This window comes from Chanos chanos, chromosome 7, assembly GCF_902362185.1.
Source record: "Chanos chanos chromosome 7, fChaCha1.1, whole genome shotgun sequence".
NCBI classification, from domain to species: Eukaryota; Metazoa; Chordata; class Actinopteri; order Gonorynchiformes; family Chanidae; genus Chanos; species Chanos chanos.
This window is the reverse complement of record NC_044501.1, coordinates 43,029,162-43,050,605: the sequence shown is the minus strand read 5'-3', so window position 1 is coordinate 43,050,605 and position 21,444 is coordinate 43,029,162.

Here is a 21,444-nt window from a genome sequence, read left to right as displayed (position 1 = left end):
TTCAGTCATGCACACACACACACACACACACGCACACACACACACACGTTTGTATTCACATCTAAGTGGGAAATTCCCATTAATCCCCAGTTTCATGTAACTAAAGAATACTAACCTATCCCTTAACCCTCACCCTCACCCTAACCTTAACTCTAACCAAAGAAATGGTTTGATGTTTTTTGGTTTACCAAGAACAACAATATACTTCAAAAAAACTTTATTCACTTAGCTGGGAACACCAATTTTGAGCCCCACACCGTGAGTGTGCAGTCAGGTCATGACTCCCTGTAAGCTAGCTTTACCTAACAGACACACACACACACACACACACACACACACACACACACGCACACACACACACACACACATATGCTCTATGACTGGAGCATTCTCTAAAAAACTTGATACTGAAATTCACAGCTAAAGTCTCATTTATTCATCTACCTGTTAAATAGATCATTTTTTAAATGTCCTCTGAGAATTGTAAGAGCGGCCTGCAGCAGACTGGTGTTAAACTGCTGTTCACATCACACATGAACCTGACGTCATGGGTCTGTGTGAGTGAGAACATGTTGGTGAGTGTTGCAAACGGTCATTAAACAGCTCCTCCTACACTCATTGGTCTAAACCCACATGTATGAGGAACTAGAACAGAAGCCAAACTACAATCTCTCATCTCTGCTCTGCTGTCAGGCATCATCATGCACCATGTGTGGTGGTGTTTTTAGAGGCCCTGTTCTAGCATTAACTGTGGTGTTATTTTATTTTATTTTTTTAACATGTTTCACGCGCCCCACCCCAACCCCTCCCCCCACCTCTCTTAGTGTGTGTATGTGTTAGCACTTGGATATGTTACTGTCTCAGGCCTGTTGAGCTGAAATGACACCACCCCTGGTCAAGTGATAGTTGAGGTCTCTGATATTTCTTTTAATTACTGTATCAGTAATTATTCTATCATTCTGCAGATAGAACACTACGAATAAGGACAGAACAGAACAGGACAGAACAGAGAATGAGGAATTATCCCTCATATGTCTATAAACTACAGTCTGGATGGAGCATCACCAAGCAGATGGAGCATCACTTGAAACAGTTAACATGCAATTCCTTTACCAGCACTGAACACATGCACCATTTAATAATAATAAAAAGGTCTCAGTTACAACACCACACACATAAGACCACACTGCGTCTGAGCTGTTTTTTTTTTCTCATGAATGGTTTTCACTTCTAAAGAAACTCAGTGAAGCCATTTCCTGATCAATATGACACTGATGAATTGTGCAGTGTCTTAATATAGATAATACAAGATGAGAGCATATAATTGTTCACTCTTAAAAGTTCTGACTACATCATGTGATTTAATCCTTATCTGAGTGAGAAAATGAGCGTCTGATATGTTCTGATAAACTCTGAGTTAGAAGAAGTAAATAAACTGTTCTATGATTTGTTCAGAGAAGACATGAGACACTCAGGACCTTAAATCTCCAACTGACAAATTCTCTCACTGATACATAGATAATACAACACTGTCTCACTGCAACACAACTTATCATTGAAATTATATTCAGTTTATGACTCTGGAGTCGGATATGACAACATGTTTAAAGTGAACATGGCAGCATTAAAAATGGTTAAGTATACATGCCATATGTTGTTTTCTTAAAAGAGAATGATATAACTGAGAATAAATAAGCAACTAAATAAGAAAACGAGAAAGATTGTTACTTACAGAGCAGCACATGTAGAGGACTGAGCTCCATACTGTGAGAATGAGAGACTGATTGATGTGAACTGTGTGTTATAAACACTTCCTGTATTTGAGAGTTCTTCCTCAATTTGAGCAGAGCGTGGCAGAGAGACAGAGAGAGGGAGAGAGAGAGAGAGAGAGAGAGAGAGAGAGAGAGAGAGAGAGAGAGAGAGTGAGAGAGAGAGAGAGAGAGAGAGAGAGAGAGAGAGAGAGAGAGAGTGAGAGTTAGCGTCAGCTCACAACCCTTTACTGGTAAAAACCAACACGGCTGAACTACAGCAGCAACCAAACCACAAACTCTCATGTTTACTCTGTTCCCTTTTATTAGATGCGTAATTGATATGGTTCATGAACTTTTGTGTGAGTGAGAGTGTGTGTGTGTGTGTGTGTGTGTGTGTGTGTGCATGCGTGTGTGTGCGCGCGTGTTTGTGTATGTGTGTGTGCTTTTGTGCATGTGTGTACATGTGTGTGTGTGTTTGCGTGTGCATGCCTGTCTGTGTGTCTCTCTGTCTGTCTCCAGAGATATATCCGTGCCTGTGTTACACTTTACCCTCTGTCCTGAATTACTGAAGTACATTGTCATTCTACCTTTTCTTCTTCTTTTTCTTCTTCCTCCTCTGGCCAGAGTGTCTATGGCAGCTCCTACAACTGTGTGGTAAAAAGGATACTGGGGTCAGTATCCTGATTCTTTTCACCAAGTTCCATGCCTTTGCCTCGGGCGGTCTAGCGCCACCAACAGGCCAAATTTGGAGTTGCGTATTGAAAAAAAAAAATATTGATAAAAAAAAAAAAAAAATGTTTTTGGTCATTACTCTTCATATTGTTGGTCTAAAGTCATGGTTGTTATTTCAGGTCATGCCTTTTTTGATCTTGAGGTCTGGACATGTCACCATAGCCATAACTCAGTGACGGTTTGATGTATCAAAAGCAGACATCGTACTTGCACTCAGGACCCCAGTCTAAGGTGGCACAAAAAAAATATGTGGCATTTGACCACTGGGGGGCGCTGCAATAAACAAAACTGCGTTTTGGCCAATAACTTTTGATGTGTTTGCCTTAAATATGTGAATCACATGCTTGGTGACACTGTTGGAGGTCCCAAGGCCGACACATAACAACTTGTCATGTCAACCTAATTGATGCCGCCGCCGTACTGAATTTTATGGAAAAGTTTCAAAATTTTTCATAGGACGTAATGTTTCTCCAATCTTCCCCAAAATTGGCAGAGATGATGTTCAGACCACGCCTCACAAAAGTTATTCATTGGCTTTTCGATTGACAAAAGCATTCATACATTCATCCAAATTCAGTGTCGAAGACGCCAAACATGATGTAAGGGCATATCTCAGCAAATCTTTGATGTATTGACACCAAACTTGGTGTGTGGACTCGGGACACCTACCTGAGGATGTGCCATTTGACCTCTGGGGGTCGCTGCAATAAGCAAAAGTAAGTTTGTACCTTGTAAATGTTCATGTGTTTCTCTTAGCAAAAGTGATTCTTCTGTCATGTCAGTTGTCATAAAACTTGCTATCAGTGCTTAAGGCCATGCTTTTAACAAGATCAGATAAAGTTGCCATGTCAACTGCGCCCTGCTGGGCTGCTTGGCTCCCGCATCGCTGCTTGCAGCTATAGTTCATGAAGGTTTTCGTTGGCCCTTTCAGTCCATCACTTAGACAAGTTGTTATGTTGTAAAACAGAAATGAGTACAGAAGTGGCTATGTTTATCTAAACCAGTGTAAAATATTAGTGCTAACTTACAGTGTTGATGATTTTGGAGAATTAGGATGAGGAGAACTGTGTGTAGAATTTCAGCGGCCACAAATCAACATACATCTTCATTTTGAAACTAGGACAGACCTTTCACTTACATTCTTAAATATTGTCATCTTGTGGATTACCTCAATTTATTCACCATTTTATTTTAATAAGTCACTTTTCTGAAAAAAAGGGAATAAAAAAACAAACTTATTACTGGGACAGACTGGAACTCTTAATTAACACACTGGTCTGTCAGTCATTGACTGGGGAGAGAAGAGACAAAGTTATCAGAGGACCTGACTGTTTTCCAACTGCTTGACTGACTCCATCTCCTGCTAGTCACCTTTTTCAAACAGACTGTCTCATTAGGAGAATCACTGTAGGTGTCCTTGCAGCCACCAGAGGGCAGAGAAAAGCCAAAACAGATCCAAAGAGAGAAAGACAGCATATGGATGTATCAGAGCATGCAAACCATCATTGTCAGAAGCTGTTTATTATTTATTATCCTTCTTTACAAAAAACAGAGTACAGTCCATTGTCCTGAAAACTCAAACTCTTCATTGAACTATAATCATCAGGCCCATCTCAACTCTAGCACTAAAATGTTTTTGGAGGATGTTCACTAAAAGAAAGTTATGTAGTTTTTATGAACATATTTTAATTTTAAATATTTTGTGCATTTCGCATGTGACCAGGATGTCAGATTTTCCAAAATTCCAGTTCTACCAAATTGTCTTTTAAAATTCTCCTTATTATCTTGTCTGTTAACACTGTATCCCCACCAGAGGAATCAGTGTAAGAAAATGTTTCACAAAGATCTCATGTCCTAAAGAGGAGTGTTAGGATCCTCTACAGATGATCTAGTAGAACCAGTTCATCAGATACAATACAGCAGGAAAAGAAAAATCCAGCTTTGACCAACATTGTATTCATCACCTGATCATTTCCAGTGTTAAAGACTGTAGACAGGACTAAGACAATGAAGACAGAGAAGTAGGAGCTCTCTGTCACTTCATATAGAGCTTCAGTGACTAGAAGGAAAACAGACTGTAGAGTGACCACTCCTTTTCACTAGACTGATAGAGGTCAGAAAGGTCATTGTGTGAGAGTGAGGAGGACAACTGATTAGATTCTCCACATTACAGTGATTTAAACTGAAGTGTAATTAGAGGGAAACTTGTCTACTGTTAATGACATCAGAGGGGTTCAGTCCAGGTTTATTTGAGGATGATTTTGAGATGAATGGTGTTTAGTTAAGATGACAGCTGGTGTTTGAAAAGGGAATTAGAGTAGATGAGGAAAGGGAGGATGTGAGTGGAGATGATGTGGAGAATGATGAGGGGTTTGGTACAAACAGACTGATCCCTGGGTAGTTTAGTTATTATGAAATTCAGCACTGCAGCCTATACAGTTATCATACCATCATATCTGAGATTTTCTGTATGTTATTAATGAAATATTCTGAGTGACAGTCATTAAAAAACTGGATGAATTGCATACTTAGCTAAGGAACAAAACTGATAAATAGATCCATTAATTTGCAGTAGTATGCTTAGAATGTGACAGTCCATATGAAGTGATGTTAAAAGCTCTTATAATGTTGAATTAAAACTTTATCATGTTATCTAATCTCATCTTTTCAATTAGCTCAAAATGAGAAATTAGGCACAGTGACTAGACTGATGATAGCAGAAGTTCTTTATTACTATTTAACAATAATCAGAACCTGTTATGAATGCGTCAGCAAAATCATTGTTTTTATCCTTCCAAACATAATAAGCACACACACACACATATATATAAATATATATATATATATATATATATATATATATATATATATATATATATATACACACACACACACACACACACACACACACACTTTGCAGAAATTCGTTAAGAAATCTCAGATAATTTATCAATTGGCTCGTCAGCATATTAGATACATTAATACCTGTATCCTGTCAACTCAGTGGGAACCAGTCATATTCTTTTGGTTACCATTTATGTTGAGATATTCAGACTGTGCTTTTTCCTCAACTGGTACAGACAAGTTTTGTTTTTGTTTTTGTTTTTGTCTTTGGTGGGTGTATAGGATCCTTTATTTTTGTTCAAGACTGTATCGACACCATTTTAAACTTAGGAAAGTTTTATTTAAAATACAAACAATAAGATACACTCAGTTAATAGAAAGACAGCAAGAGAAAAAAATATATTATCCTTAATATTATTTAATATTCTTTGAACATTATTTGAAAGTTCTTTTAAAAAATCTATAATCTTACACACGTGCAATACAATAAACAAATCAATATATGTATACAACTTATGCGGAGTGTCTTTTTTGGACAGAGATTGACTCACTGAAAGGCTTTTGTTTTATATTAAATCTGATTTAATATGTGATTCGCCGTAGAAGACCTTCACACTGAGCCTACAGTGTCTAAATTATGGACAAATTTTAAAAGAAGAGAATACTGGGTCTTACCCTCACTTAACCACACAAATAAACAAATAAATACAGAGATAACCTTAAGGAGAGATGCATCTTTTAAACATTACAATACTGACGCAAGCAAAGAGAAAGGAGTCCTTATCATTACAAAAACTGAGATCTCTTTCTTTTGATAATATATCTTAATTGCACTAGCCTGAATAAAGACCAGTTTGACAAGCATAAAGCAAAAGTATCCTGTAAAAGGACATGTGTTAAAAACGTCCTCTGCCTCATTAGTCTGGTCATTCTTTCTGTGAACTGACCAGTTCTCTGAGGGTATTGACTGTGTAAACCATGTTTCTTGTCTTACACACCCTCATTCAGCTTTGAGTATACAGGCTCTGACTGTCCACTCATCTCACCTGATACAGGAAAAAAAACAAAACTTGTATGAATCATGTGAAATTCAGTATGGCATCTTAACGAAGCAACACAACAGCAGCCTCAGACTGAGTTTAAGCTGAATTTGAGCATCTACACGATCATTATTTTGTTCCTGAAAGAAATGGGGAGTGTTGGGGAGTGTCATCATGGTGTTACTATACCTGTGGTTGTGTTTGACTGCAGCAGTGAAGTGCTGGTCTTGTCTGACAGGAGGGAAAAGGTGATAAAGTATATGACTGTAAATATTTTTACTCCTTGTGAAACACATAAGAAAAACATACTGTAATGTTTGTGTATTGGTTGTTATGGTAATGAGAAGAAGTGTCTGTACCATTTTCCTTGAAATTAATATTTTTCATTTCAATCTGAGGATAAGTCACCTCACTGGGTCCATCTTCAGTATCATCTAACACACAACACAGCCAGTTCAGTTTAAAGATCTGTGAACTCTGCTTTTTATTAAACTGACAGACATTTCATGATAAAACATATAGTTCAGTTTATAGCATAATGAAAGGACATGTTAAAAAATCACACTGCAAGTTGATCACAGACTTTACTCCTGTTACCTCTATCTAGAGCAGGGGTGGGCAAATCCGGTCCTGGAGGGCCATGGTCCTGCTGTTTTTCTTGTCGACCAACTAAATAGAGTCTCTGATTGGCTGAAGAGCATGCACACCTGTTTTCAAAGTGAAAATCAACAGGTAGCTAAGAGGTGAAAACAAAAAAACGGCAGGACACCGGCCCTCCAGGACTGGATTTGCCCACCCCTGATCTAGAGTATTAATATCATCATAGACGTGAACAGTTCCTATGAGAGAGACGAAGACATAATGTTTATAAAGGATCCATGTGAGAAAAATGTACATGGAGTTGAACTAGTATCATACATATGAATGGTTCCTACAGTGTTAGTCAAAAGTTTGGACACACCTTCTAATTCAATATTTTTTCTTTATTTTATTTCTTTGTAGCCAGGAATCGAACCCAGGACCCTCTTGCTGTGAGGCAACAGGGCTACCCACTGCGCCTCCACACCACTCATAAGGAATGTTGTAAGCAAAAAAAGTGTAAACAAAGCACAATGTAGAAAAATGGTAAAAAGAAAGAAAAACCCTGGAATGAGTAGGTGTGTCCAAACTTTTGACTGGTACTGTACATTTGAGGGAAAGCTATAGATGATTAAAACTCAAAATGTAAAATCATTTGAAAAATATATATGCACACTGTGTGAAAACATATGTATTTACTGACCAGACTGTGGTGGCGTATAACCTGTCTGAGTCTCCACCCCTCCTCCTGTCTGGTTCTGATCCTGGTTTGAAATCTGATTGGTGCTGTGGACTCTAGGGGGAGACAGAGATGACTAAAACACATGAAGCAGCTCTGTGTGTACAATATATTTGCCAAGGCCATGGCTCACAAAAAAATCAGAATTACTTACAAGAATATTTGATTAAAGCAGAAACCTGTGATGATAAAGAAAATTGACATTATCATTTGTTTATAATGTTATTATTACTAGAAACAACATCTTCAGGGATGAATCTCAATAAACAGCTGATGTAGACAATGCAGTGGTTTTAACAAAATCATTGTTCTATGATTTTAAATCAGTAGGCTTTCATACTTATACTTGGAGTTGGAGTGAAGATGTAGATTCTTACCTTCTGATTTTTTTGTGCCAATAAAACAGGATCATTAGAATGATGATCACAAAGACAACACCCAGACCCACCACCACTCCTACAGTTACAGCAGAGGATCCATCACCTGATACTGAGTCTATTCACACACACACACACACACACACACACACACACACACACACACACGCACACACACACACACTAGTTCAACAATACTGTGGCATTATAAATAAAACAAAATTGTGTAAAAACAATCTATTGCAAATGTTTCAACAGTTTTAATTATTTTCTTACAGCATTTTAGATTTTTATATTATTGACTCATCTCATTTGATTGTTGTCCACATTTGAAAATCTATTTCTGAGTCTCCTCTAAACTCACATACTCACCTGAAGACACAATCAGTGTTACAGCATCACTCATCTCTGAGTTCTGTGAATCTCTTCTGATCGAAACAGCCTTTGGTCTCTCTGTAGAATAAAATACAATCCACACTAATGTACAGCACACAAATATAAAACAAACACAGAACAGAGAGTGACACATCTAAACTCTACAGAGAATATCATTTAGCTGATTGTCATATCATCATATCATATCATCCTCTGTCGCTTATCCAGGACTGGGTTGCGGTGACAGCAGGCTGAGGGTAGCTCAGACATGCCTTTCCCCAGCTACATCCACCAGCTCCTCCTGGGGGATCCCAAGGCGTTCCCAGGCCAGCCGAGATATATAATTCTCCCAACGTGTCCTGGGTCTGCCCCGGGGTCTCCTCCCAGTTGGTTGTGCCCAGAACACCTCCACAGGGAGGCGCCCAGGAAGCTTCCTGACGAGGTGCCTGAACAACCTCAACTGGCTCTACTCCGAGCTCCTCCCATGTGTATGAGCTCCTCACCCTATCCTTTAGCTGATTATTCAGTGACAAATAAGCTATTTATGACTCCTTAGATTCTGATTCTGAGCAGCATCTCAAAAATCTCTCCGTCAGAAAAGAGTCTGAACAAAACTCACCTCTCACAGTCAGAGTAACAGATTTACTGGGTTGTGAGGATGTGGGTCTGTTGTCTCTCTCTCCCTTACACCAGTACTGACCCTCATCAGATTCAACAGCTCCTGTGATTCTCACTGTGTATCCATTTACAGTGAGACGTTCAGACGCAGACAATTCAGTCTGATTGCTGCCTTTATACCACTTATATCTCCATCCACGTTCAGTCTTTATCTCACACTTCAGAGTGACTGTCTCTCCAGTGTACACAGTGCTCTCTGGTTTTACTGTCACTGTGGCCGTGGGTAAGTCTAAGGAAATAAAAAGAGGGAAAGTGATCTAGTAATAGCAATAGAAAGAGGAAAAGAACATCTCAAACTCATTCACAGTTAAAGCAGCTGCTCTGATGGTGAGTTTGCTAACAGCGGCAGTGTAACAGTCAGAGGTATACACCACATTCTGAGTGGTTCCTCTATATCAATTATATCTCCAGTTATTCTCAGAGTCAATTACACAAGTCATTGTGACTGTCTCTCCAGGATGGTCTGTTGTCTCTCTCTCCCTCACACCAGTACTGATCCTCATCAGATTCAACAGCTCCTCTGATGGTCAGTGTGTCTCCATTTACAGTGTGATGTCCAGATGTAGACAATCTAATGTGAGAACTGACTTTATACCACTTATATCTCCATCCACGTTCAGTCTCTATCTCACACTTCAGAGTGACTGTCTCTCCAGTGTACACAGTGGTCTCTGGTTTTACTGTCACTGTAGTTGTGGGTAAGTCTTAGCTAGAACATTTAAAACATATATCAGCTTCTTCTATTTGTTATAATGTTCCATATTCTGTTCTTTATCATGCTCCATATTCTGCTCTTTATAATGTTCCACACACTGAACACAGAGGCATTTATAGTCTCCTCCTCTTGATAGTGTGGGTCTGTCATATTTAAGTCTCTGACATTAATACTGATTTTACCATAATTTTACATATGTTTGGTCTGAGAAGTGTCATAACCTGTCCGTAGTAATTGGCAGAGAATACAATGGTAATATTACTGATTCATTTAAAATGCATACAGATGATATAATGAGTGGTGTTTGAGTAGCCTGATAATACAGAAATACTTACAGTCTTGACAGAAAATGAGACTAAACCAAACTGTATTATTTTATCCCATTAAGAGAGACTATGAACGTAACTGAATATGAATATGACTGGTAACTCTTCCGGGTTTTGGTTTCAGGTTTTGAGTGTGTGAGTGTGTGATACCATGGAAAAAAGCACAGCGTTTCTTATATTCTAATGGAGGCCAGTTGTCTTTGCTTTTAATTTGTGTGATTTTTCTAATTGTGTTAAAACTCTGCAGAGGTGCCACACATACATGAAACACATCTTGGAATGTCACACACACACACACACACACACACACACACACACACACAAAACAAAACAAAAATAAAAAAAGGAAAAAAAGAAAACAACAACACATACACACACGTATAAGAGTATCATACACATTACTCACCTTTAACAGTGAGAGTAATTTTATTACTTCTTTTGAGAGTCTTGGTCTTAACTGATGTCTTGTTACAGACTGTGAGTCATAAATGATGAGCAGGACTGAATGTCAATCATGTGAGGGAAGTTTAACACAGACAGGACAAATACAGTGTTAAGTGAATAAAAACATTCATAATGTGTTCATTACCTTGGGTATGTCCAGAGTGGAGTAGAGCACACAGCACTAAAACACAGAGAAATAAACAAACTCAGAACACAGGAGTGATGGATATGTAATTAATCCTGACAAACACTGTGGCTGATGGAAAATCTCTTTATTTGTGATGAACTATATAGCACTGGACACGGCGCCTAAAACACTGATCCTGGAAGACAGAGTTCATCACTTTTATAATTCTGTGGACCTTGTGTTTTGCTCTGAAAAGCTTTTGGTTCCAGCTTTTTAAGACATTTAAATTAGTAAGATATGAAAACAAAACTCAACTCAGTTCTTTTAATTACTTCCACGCTTTGCAACAAATACAGAGATTTATGTAAAATTGTATGCAGCACAATAATGAAAATTTATTCATGTGTAATAGCTGAAAACCGGTTGATTTCAAAAATCTCAGACATGGACTTAAGGTATGGCCATGGGCGCTCTGGCGAGGAACCATTATCTTTATCATCTTTATCTGCCGAAGTAGCAGCCATTCGTAAAACTGCCAAGTTCAATTGTTAAAAAAATGCAGCACGCACTTGACTGGCAGCATTGGAGTAGTTTACTGTGATTGGTTTTTCTCCTGTGACAAACACAGTATGGCCTATCGCAATTTAGAAAAGAAAATTCATCCGCTGACTTCAAAGCTGCAATTTAATGTAAACAGAAATGTAGTGGAGTGAAAAGTACAATATTTGTCTCTCAAATGTAGTAGAATAAAAGTCATAAGTTTCCAGAAAAACAACACTCAAGTAATGTCGAAAAATGTATTTAGTTACTGTCCACCCCTGGTTACAGGTCTATTATTTATATGACTTTGTGATAATATGAATTTTCACAGGTCTAGTTTGTTCAGTTTTAGTTACAGAAGGAGTCACACGTTACAGAAGTGAATTTGTTACTTTGACTCTTCTAGCTAATAAATGTTATTTTTCTTGTGTTCTTAGTGATGGTGAACACAGCCTGTAGTTTATAGTGATATGAGAAAACAATTCCTCATTCTATGTCCTCATTCTCCTAAACTATATAGTCTTTGACAATCGAACTATCAGATGGTTTCAGTATAAAATCTAAAGCAATACTAGAGAATTATTTTTTTATAAGTGAACAGACACTTAAGACCTTTTTTCTAATTGTAGTTTCTGGTGGATGTGAGTGATTGATAGAATAAATGAAGAAACAGGAGAGAGCTCAACTACCATTTGTACCATTTTTAATGAGCATTTCCACTCAACAGGCCCAAAACAACAAAAGTCACACTCAGAAAGAATTCTGAGAAGAGAGGAACATGTGATGTTGATGCTTTAACAACATGGACTTAAAGGCATGGGTAAAATAGACAAAAGTGTGAACAGCTCAACTTGCAAACTATATATCTGGCAATTTTTTTTTTTCAGTTTTCTGTGGCGTCTCAGAGGTCAGTGGTTCTCAGCTCCACTTTTCTGCACGTCTTTGTTTTAACCCATCGTTATCACAGTTCATTGAGTTAATCAAGGGCTTGATGATTAATTGATCAGTGGAATCAGGTGTGTCAGTCCTGAGTTAAAACAAAGATTTGCAGGGTAATAGGCTCTCAGGAACGATGTTGAGAACCACTGTCTTAGGCTACACGAATGAAATTTCAACATTTTTATGTGGGTTTTGTATTGACGGGATCAAATTTGCCAGCTGATCATTAGTGGTTTAGGGATAGTGTTATGTCATGTAGGCTTTTAACAGTCAAAATGTGTCAGTAACATTCCCTGGTGACTTTTTCCCTTGTGATATCACAGTTCAGTATTAAAATCTCATTTATTTATCTATTTAATTAAACTGGTCAGTTTTTGTCTCCTCCGAGAATAGAAACAGCATCTTGCAGAAGATTTCTGGTTCAACACTGTTGACTGTATTACAGATTAACTTGTCTTGCCCGTAAATAACTGAACATTTTGGTGAGGAGTACAAATTCATTAGCTCCTCCCACACACTCACTGGTCTAAACCCACATGTCTGAACTAGAACAGAGGTCAAACCACAAGCTCTCACTTCTGCTCTGCTGTCAGGCATCATACACTATGGGTGAGTCCATTTTAGTATGTGTGTGTGTGTGTGTGTGTGTGTGTGTGTGTGTGTGTGTGTGTGTGTGTGTGTGTGTGTGCGCGTGTGTGCGTGCGTGTGCGTGTGTGTGTGTGTGTGTGTGTGTGTGTGTGTGTGTGTTTCTGCATGCTCTCTTAGGCCTGCTTTACTGAGATATCTTGACTCTGGTCAAATGGTAGTTAAGGTCTCTCCTGTTCCTCTCCTGGTTTCATTAATCTATCAGTTGCAAACATCCAGCAGAAAGCATAAGAATGAATACATACATACATACATACATGTATACATACACACACACACACACACACACACACACACGCACACACACACACACATACACACATACATACATACATACATGAATGAATAAATAAATAAATGAATAAAGTCTTAAGCATTCATTCCTCAAACTCTTTTCTCAGAGGAATCATAACACAGCATAAAAAAAATCAACATGCACCCTTTATAATTAAAATGACTTCTGATGGGTTGTAAGGTGTTTTAAGGTAAAGAATTAAAAGATGATAGTAATGAAGTAATTAATTCCTTATTTTTGTAAGAGAAAGGAGAAAGCGAGAGTCAGATATGTACTGATCAGCTCTGTGTTAAAGGAAGAGAATAAAGCATTGTATCATTTAATTAGAGTAGAGATGAGATGCTCAGAGGTTTAAGGAACTCAATTTGCATTTGACTACATGAATACAATGTCATGAATACAACACCATGGAACATCTGACTACATGTCATAAGTTTAATACTGTGGAATATCCGATTACATGCCATACATATAACACTATGGAACATTTGCACACATACAGGCCAGAGGTTGCTTTCTCATACAGTAGACTAATTATTCTTCTCATAGGGAGTAGGGAGTGATATGTTTATTTAAAAATGAGGAGCGTAAAAGGATATTACTTACAGAAGAGCACATGTAGTGGACTGAGCTCCATGGTGTGCTAGTGAGAGGCTGTCTGATCAACAGTGTGTCTTATTAGCTCTTCCTGTATTTTCACATTTAGATCACACCTCTACAGAGAGCGAGAGAGAGAGAGAGAGAGAGAGAGAGAGAGAGAGAGAGAGAGAGAGAGAGAGAGAGAGAGAGAGAGAGAGAGAATAGAACTTTTGAACAAAAATGTTGGTTGGGGGGCTACATTTTTTTTACACCAAAGAATTTATTTATTGATTGATTTATTTATTTATTGATTGATTGATTTATTTTGATAATGTTACTCTAAACAAGAGGAAGAAAAATCAAGAAGAAAAAAGAAAAAGAAAAAAAAATGTTCATGTCTTTTCACTGAAAGACCTTTGAGAATAGAAAGTGCATTGTAGCATCAATGCATTATTAAATATGTTTTAGTACAAATTGACCATTATAGATTTATCCTTAGTAATTAGAAGAGCACAGTGAGACAGAAGGGCTTTGATGATTTTATTGTGACAGGTCTCTACTCAGTTATCTGAGATATAGATGAAGTAGTGAGAGTAAAACTTCATTTTCATAAATCAGCTGCATTGTCCTCTAAAAACAATGTAAACATAGTTCATGATTCTTTCTCACGCCCTGCAGAAAAGTTCAGTCAAGCAACTAGACAAAGGACCAGTTAACACCTCCTCCCAGCCCTCACTGCTACAAACGCACATGACTGAGAAACCGACAGAAACCACAAACTCTCACCTCTGCTATTTTCACAGATCAGACATACGAGTGCCGTGGATGGAATTCGTGTGTGTGTGTGTGTGTGTGTGTGTGTGTGTGTGTGTGTGTGTGCGCGTGCATGCGTATCCCCCACCCCCACCCCCACCCCCCTTGCTCTATGTTGCCAGACCATGAGGAAGAATGCTATTGGCCAGATACTGGGGGGGAACACCCGCCCTCTGCTCTACTGCTGCACAGATCTGCTCAATGTAAACTCTGTGTCTGTGTCTGATTCTGTATTTGTTTTCTCTGTTAATATTTTCAGTTCATACACTTGTGGACTTGTAGAGGATCGGTTGCCTTTTTATGAAATAAAATAAAAAAAAAAAAAGATCACCCTTTCTCCTGGTTATAAGTTAGGAGGTAGGGGCAGTTTGATTCTTAAACCTCCATTACAGGGGTTCTAATTACAGGGAAGATGTGATTTTCTTGTGATCAAATCTTGTCCAGCACTTAAAAAAGACACAAAGCAGGAGGGGGCATAACTGTCTTAGCTCATCTCAGGCAAAGTTAATCTTGGCTCCTGACAAGTGACAGTGTTGATGGTTGAGGAGACTCAAGATTAAGAGAACTGTCTGTGGTTACAGTTTCAGTGACCTGTTTCAAGTCTTTTTTTTTTTTTTTTTTTTTAACTTCTTATGAAAACATTGTTTCTACAAATCTGATGTCAACAAGATGTCACAGAGAACTTCAGTGGAAAATGGGTGAGATACATAAACTTAATTTATTCATGTCTCTTTCGAGATACATCTCCTTCTCTCTCTCTCTCTCTCTCTCTCTCTCTCTCTCTCTCTCTCTCTCTCTATATATATATATATATATATATATATATATAAACACACACAGACACACTTTTTTTTTTTTTTTCGATTATTTTACATCATTAGTCTTCAATTCAGTTGGGGTGAAAAGGTCCCTAATGTCACACCTCAGACACTGTTTTTGTTTGTTTTTGTTTGTTCTTCACTTGTTTCAGGGTTAAAACTTTCCTTTTCCTGACATTGGGATACTCTGAGTAAGAGACATGGCAGGGTGTCTGTACATGTCATGAAAAAGAACTTAGAACAGAAATGCCCACAGCTTCAGATTTCAGCTCATGTGTGTAACAGCTGTTCCCATTCAGGAGCATGGACAGCATCAACCAATAACTGTTTTCAGCTCCACTGTTTTCCATGGCTCTGAACATTACACCTGCAAGACATTTGGCCTGAAGCTCTGTATCATTACCCCGACAATTCACTACATTACTTGGAGACCTTTGTAATTTCATAACTGCCCAACACACCACAAAACTAGACCTGCTTTAACTGACGGCTGCGCACACACACACACACACACACACACACACAGACACACACACACACACACACACACACGTATGTATGTATGTATGTATGTATGTATGTATGTTTGTATAGTTATAATATGTATATACAGTTAAGGTTTCATCCGGCTGGAAATGACATAAACAAGTGGCAAAAGACAATAAGACATTGTGCCCATTGTGTCAGAGATGTTAATTATGTTTCTATGTTTTTTTTGTTGTTGTTGTTTGTTTGTTTGTTTTTTTACATTTTTACTAAAAATGCCATGTCCAACTGTATTCTTACCCCTTGAAACTGGCGCAAAATTTTCAGAAAAGTCAAGCTCCTGTACCATTCCGAATGCTCCTGGTAATTTCTACCATGTTCTAGAGCATTCTAATCAACTCTAAATTGAGAACAGCTCATGCAGTAGTTCTCTAGTCAGTTACTAGTCAATTGCAGGCCATGGCTAAAACCAAAGAGCTTAGTGAAGACCTCCGGTTGTGGCTGTGGCATTGTGGCTGCTCACAAGACGGGGAAAGGCTATAAAGCCATATCCATGTGTTTTCAAGTACCAGTGGCCACAGTGCAAAGCATAATCTAAAAGTACAAGGAGTTCCACACTGTGAAAAACGACAAAAGTGACCGCTGAGCTGGAAAGAACTGCAGTGTGAGAAGCCAAGAAGAATCCAAGGATCACCACGCAGGCCATCCTGATGAATCTGAGCAATTCTGGTGCCAACATCTGAAGGCAGACACTCTAGCGGACACTACACAAGGCTGGTCTCCATGGATCAGCCTCGTGCAGGACTCCACCTCTCCAAGACAGAGACAACACAAAGGCTTGCCTAGTCTTTGCAAAAGCTCACCTGGACAAAGAAGAAAGCTTTTGGTCATCTGACCACAGAATTGATGACCAAAAGCTTTCTCCTTTTTTTTTGTCACGGAGAAGTGGAGTCCTCCTTGGTCTGCATCCATGTAAAGTCAGGGAGAGACCCACTGTCGTGTGAGAGTCAAAATAGCAGCCCCGACTAATGAGGCTTTCTCAACACAGTGCTGTATGAACAATAATACAATCATATTCAACATTTAGTAAATACAATGTAAATGGTATATGGGGGGTTTTAATGAGTTACTTCTTGCATGAGACAGTCTTTCGCTCAGTCACTCTGCTGAACGTGGTGAAGACAGTGCAGTTTTATGTAAGATGTCTCCATTTGCTGGTTAAAGGGTAACGTTCAGCTGGATTCAAACTAGCTCTAAGTCCAGCTGTAGGTGATGTCTAGATACATGACACATTAGATACACCTCACGGATATGACAGAGAACAACAGGCCTGCTTATCTCTGATAGTGTCTTTACAATCTGTACTAACCCTGAGATAAAAAGAGTGATGGATTTTGATGATGAGGTACTGTTCAGATAAAGAAGAATCATAGGCATTTAGTCAGACTTTTTCAGACCTTTCTTCACAGTTATACTGGGTCATAATCTATAGATTCATGGAAACATGCTATAAATTGACAGATAATCAACAGTTAAATTGACTAATTAAAATAAGTAACTGCAATTAATTAAACAGTTAATTATACATTATCAAGAGGTAGTAGTAACATTAACATAAAACAGTAGTAATTAACTCCAAACCAAATGGATTGTGTGTATCCGATATGCAAAATTTAACACATGCAGCAAAATAAAGAAGATGCACATATTAGCTAAGCCCTGACTGTGTGTTTTGATGGCTTGTTCAGTAGGGGAACCATAGAGTTCCTGTGATAAAGAAAACATCTTTTTCACTTACCCATTAAGAGACCGGAGGGAACATTGAATTTACTATATTTACTTTAATGACTAAAATGCATAAAGATCACTTGTTTTTGCTTTTTTTTTTCTTTTGGAAAGATTTATTTTAATATTGTATTACTTTTTTCCGAAACATCATGTAACATATGACAAAGACATAAAATTGTTGAATTCGAGAAAAATAAGTGACAAAATTCAATGACACTCAAAAATAATACTTAGAAACAACTTATTTGTTATGTTAGACTGTTTAAAAGTTTCTACAGACAAAAGCTTAACATTACATGTGGTTCTATACACATTGTCATACAGCATGCATGTAGAAAAATGTATTGCATTTAATTGTACAACAAGACTGATTCATACACTCATACAAAATTATAGCATCAGTTCAGCCCCTTACTGACAGGGTGATAATACTGTATTTTGAAAAACCTTAAAACAAACAAACAAACAAGAAAAAAAAAAAACACTCAGGTCCATCTAATATCTCATGTTGATAATGTAATGGTAACAAAACAGAGACCTTTCTAACTGGTTAATTGTGGACATATGGGACTTGTCTGACTGCGGGCTTTGGGAATTGACTAATTATAACCTTTGGGAATTGTCTAATTGTCAGCTTTGGAAATTTTCGACTCATAACTTGGGAATTGTCTACCTGTAAGCCTAGGAAACTGACTAGCTGTAGGCTTTAGGAAACGTCTAGGCTGAGGCTTTAGGGGATTGACTGAAGACCCAATCTTATATCTATGATCTTGTGATGACATGGTGGTCATACTCAAATCATTTCAACATCTGAAGTGATTTTTTCTCGAAGATTTATCCTGTCCTTTTGGATCTGTGAGAGATTAGAAAATTGGACAAGCATGACATGGTTTGCTCAGCACACCTTTTTTCATTAAAAAAGTATTTTTTTTAAAAAATCAGTCAAAATACAAGTGCATATGCATTGAATTGACCGTTGTTGCTATGAGAGTGTCACTGTTCCCCTCAACATGCACTGCCTCTACTCTCACTGCTTTACACTGCCTCTGCTATCACTGTTTAACACTGTCTCTACTATAACTGCCGTACACTGCCTCTACTCTCACTGCTTTACACTGCCTCCACTATCACTGCTTTACACTGCCTCTACTCTCATTACTTTACACTACCTCTGCTCTCATTGCTGAACACTGCCTCTACTCTCACTGCTTTACACCTCTTCTACGCTCATTGCTTTGCACTGCCTCTACTCTCACAGCTTAACACTGCCTCTACTCTCATTGCTTTACACTGTCTCTACTTTCACTGCTTTACACTGCCTCTACTCTCACTGCTTTACACTGCCTCTACTCTCATTGCTTTGCACTACCTCTGCTCTCACAGCTTAACACTGTCTCTACTCTCATTGCTTTACACTGCCTCTACTCTCGCTGCTTTACACTGTCTCTACTCCCACTGCTTTACACTACCTCTACTCTCATTGCTTTGCACTGCCTCTACTCTCATTGCTTTACATTGCCTCCTCTATTTCTGCTTTACACTGTCTCTACAGTGCTTTGCTGTTATCTGATAGAGAATGCAACTGTACACTCAGTGAAATAATCTTTTGTGTGCTCAATTCCAGTATTTATTCCAAAGATGGAAACAAACGTGCCTAAAATGTCTCACAATTTTTAATACTCACACATCTCCCTGAATTTTCTTCATGTGAAAACACTACCACGATGGACTGATATCTTTTTGTATTTAATAAAATCTCTATATGAAATGACCTGGGCTTTAAAGACCTTGAGTCCTCTATCATACGTACCCTCTTTCACCTCTGAATAAACAGGCTCTGTAAAGGTACTGGTCGCATCTGATATAAAGGGGAAGAAAAAAGAAACATCTATGATATATTAATCAAAGCTGAAGTTGTGTACTAGGTTCTAACATCAGCATCAAAATTCTTTATCTTGGATGGAAACCTTTGTGTTATCATAAAAGACAAGAAGTTCTTATGCTTTATGCCAGATCAATTTATATTCTCTCTAGCGTGAACTAAAATCTTCTTGAAAGTAAAAGTGATACAAAATGTTGCCGAACAACAATGACATTAGTAAAAGCACAAAACTGAATCAGAATCTTCTTCACATGAAAACACCACCATAATGGATTAAAATCTCTAGCCTACATTTATCTGAGAGAATTTTTATATGAACTGACAAGTGCTCTAAAGGTTCTGACTCCTTTATCATACATACCCTTTTTCACCTCTGTATAAACAGGCTCTGTACTGGTGCAGGCCTCACCTTACAAACAAACAAAGTTACATTACAAAAAAAATTACGATTTACAAACCCCATTTCCAGAAAAGTTGGGACATTTTGTATGATGCATAAAAACAAGAATCTGCGATTTGTTAATTCTCTTGAACCTTTGTTTTACAGACAAAAGTGCCAAAAAAAAAAAAAAAAAAAAAGATTTCCAATGCTTTCATTAACCGACAAATGTCTTTTTTAAATATAATATACAAATTTAGAATTTGATGCCTGCAGCACACTCAAAAAACACTGGGACAGAACCATACTGACCAGTGTATAACATCACCTAGCCTTTTAATTACACTTTTTAATAGTTTGGGAAGTGAGGATACTAATTGCTGCAGTTTTGAAGGGGAAGTTTTGCCAATTCTTGCTTGATATAAGACTTCAGCTGCTCAACAGTCTATGGTTGCTGTTGTCTGATTCTCCTCTTCATGATGCAGCATGCATTTTCAACAGGAGACAGATCTGGACTGCTGACAGGCCAGACAAGCACACACATAATCTGTGTCTACAAAGCCACGTTGTTTTAGCGCATGCAGAATGAGGCCTGGTATTGTCCTGCTGAAATAACCATGGACTTCCCAGGAAAAGCTGTCGCCTTGGTGGCCGCATAAGTCTCTCTAAAATCCCAATATACATCTCCATGTCAATGGTACCTTTACACATATGTAAGTCACCCATGCCGTGGATGCTGATGCACCCCCCCCCCCCCCCCCCCCCACCACCATGATAGATATTGGCTTTTTCACCTTTTTCTGATAAGAGTCTTAATGGTCAATTTTGTCTTTAGTACGGAGAACTCGACGTCTGTTTTTCACGAAAACAAGCTGGAACGTGGACTCATCTGACCACAGCACACGTTACCACTGTCTTTCGGTCTATCTGAGATGCATGGAATTGATGTATGGCTTTCTCTCTTTCCATAACGGAGTTTCAAGTTGCATTTCTTGATGCAGCGGCAGACAACGTTTTTTTCTGAGTGTGTTGCAGGCATCAAATTGAAAATTTGTTTATATTTACAAAAGACAATCAAACTGGTCAGCCAAAACATTAAAATTCCATTTCTTTGTACTTTTGTCAGTTAAATAAAAGTTCGAGAGAACTTACAAATTGCAGATTTTTGTTTTTATTACATTTTACAAAATGACCCAACTTTTTCCAAAAATGGGGTTTGTACATACATTACAGGCAAATATCTCTGCAAGACTGCACAGCGACAATCAATGACTCAAAGTTAGGAGCTATTAATTTATATTGTTCTTCAGGAACAAACAGTTACAATTCCTCAGTGTTGAGGATAATAAAGAAAATGAATCTGAAGTTAATGGAAAAATCTACTGGTTGATTAAAACTTACTGCTCTTTCCTTTTCTCTTCTTCTTGTTCATCACAGGTGTTAGTTCAATCTGAGCATAAGTAACCTCACTGGATCCAGCTGTAGAATCTATAGTGCAGTAAAACCCATATAGTCTAAATAAGAGTTTGTTTGTTTCTTTACTGTCATTGTTC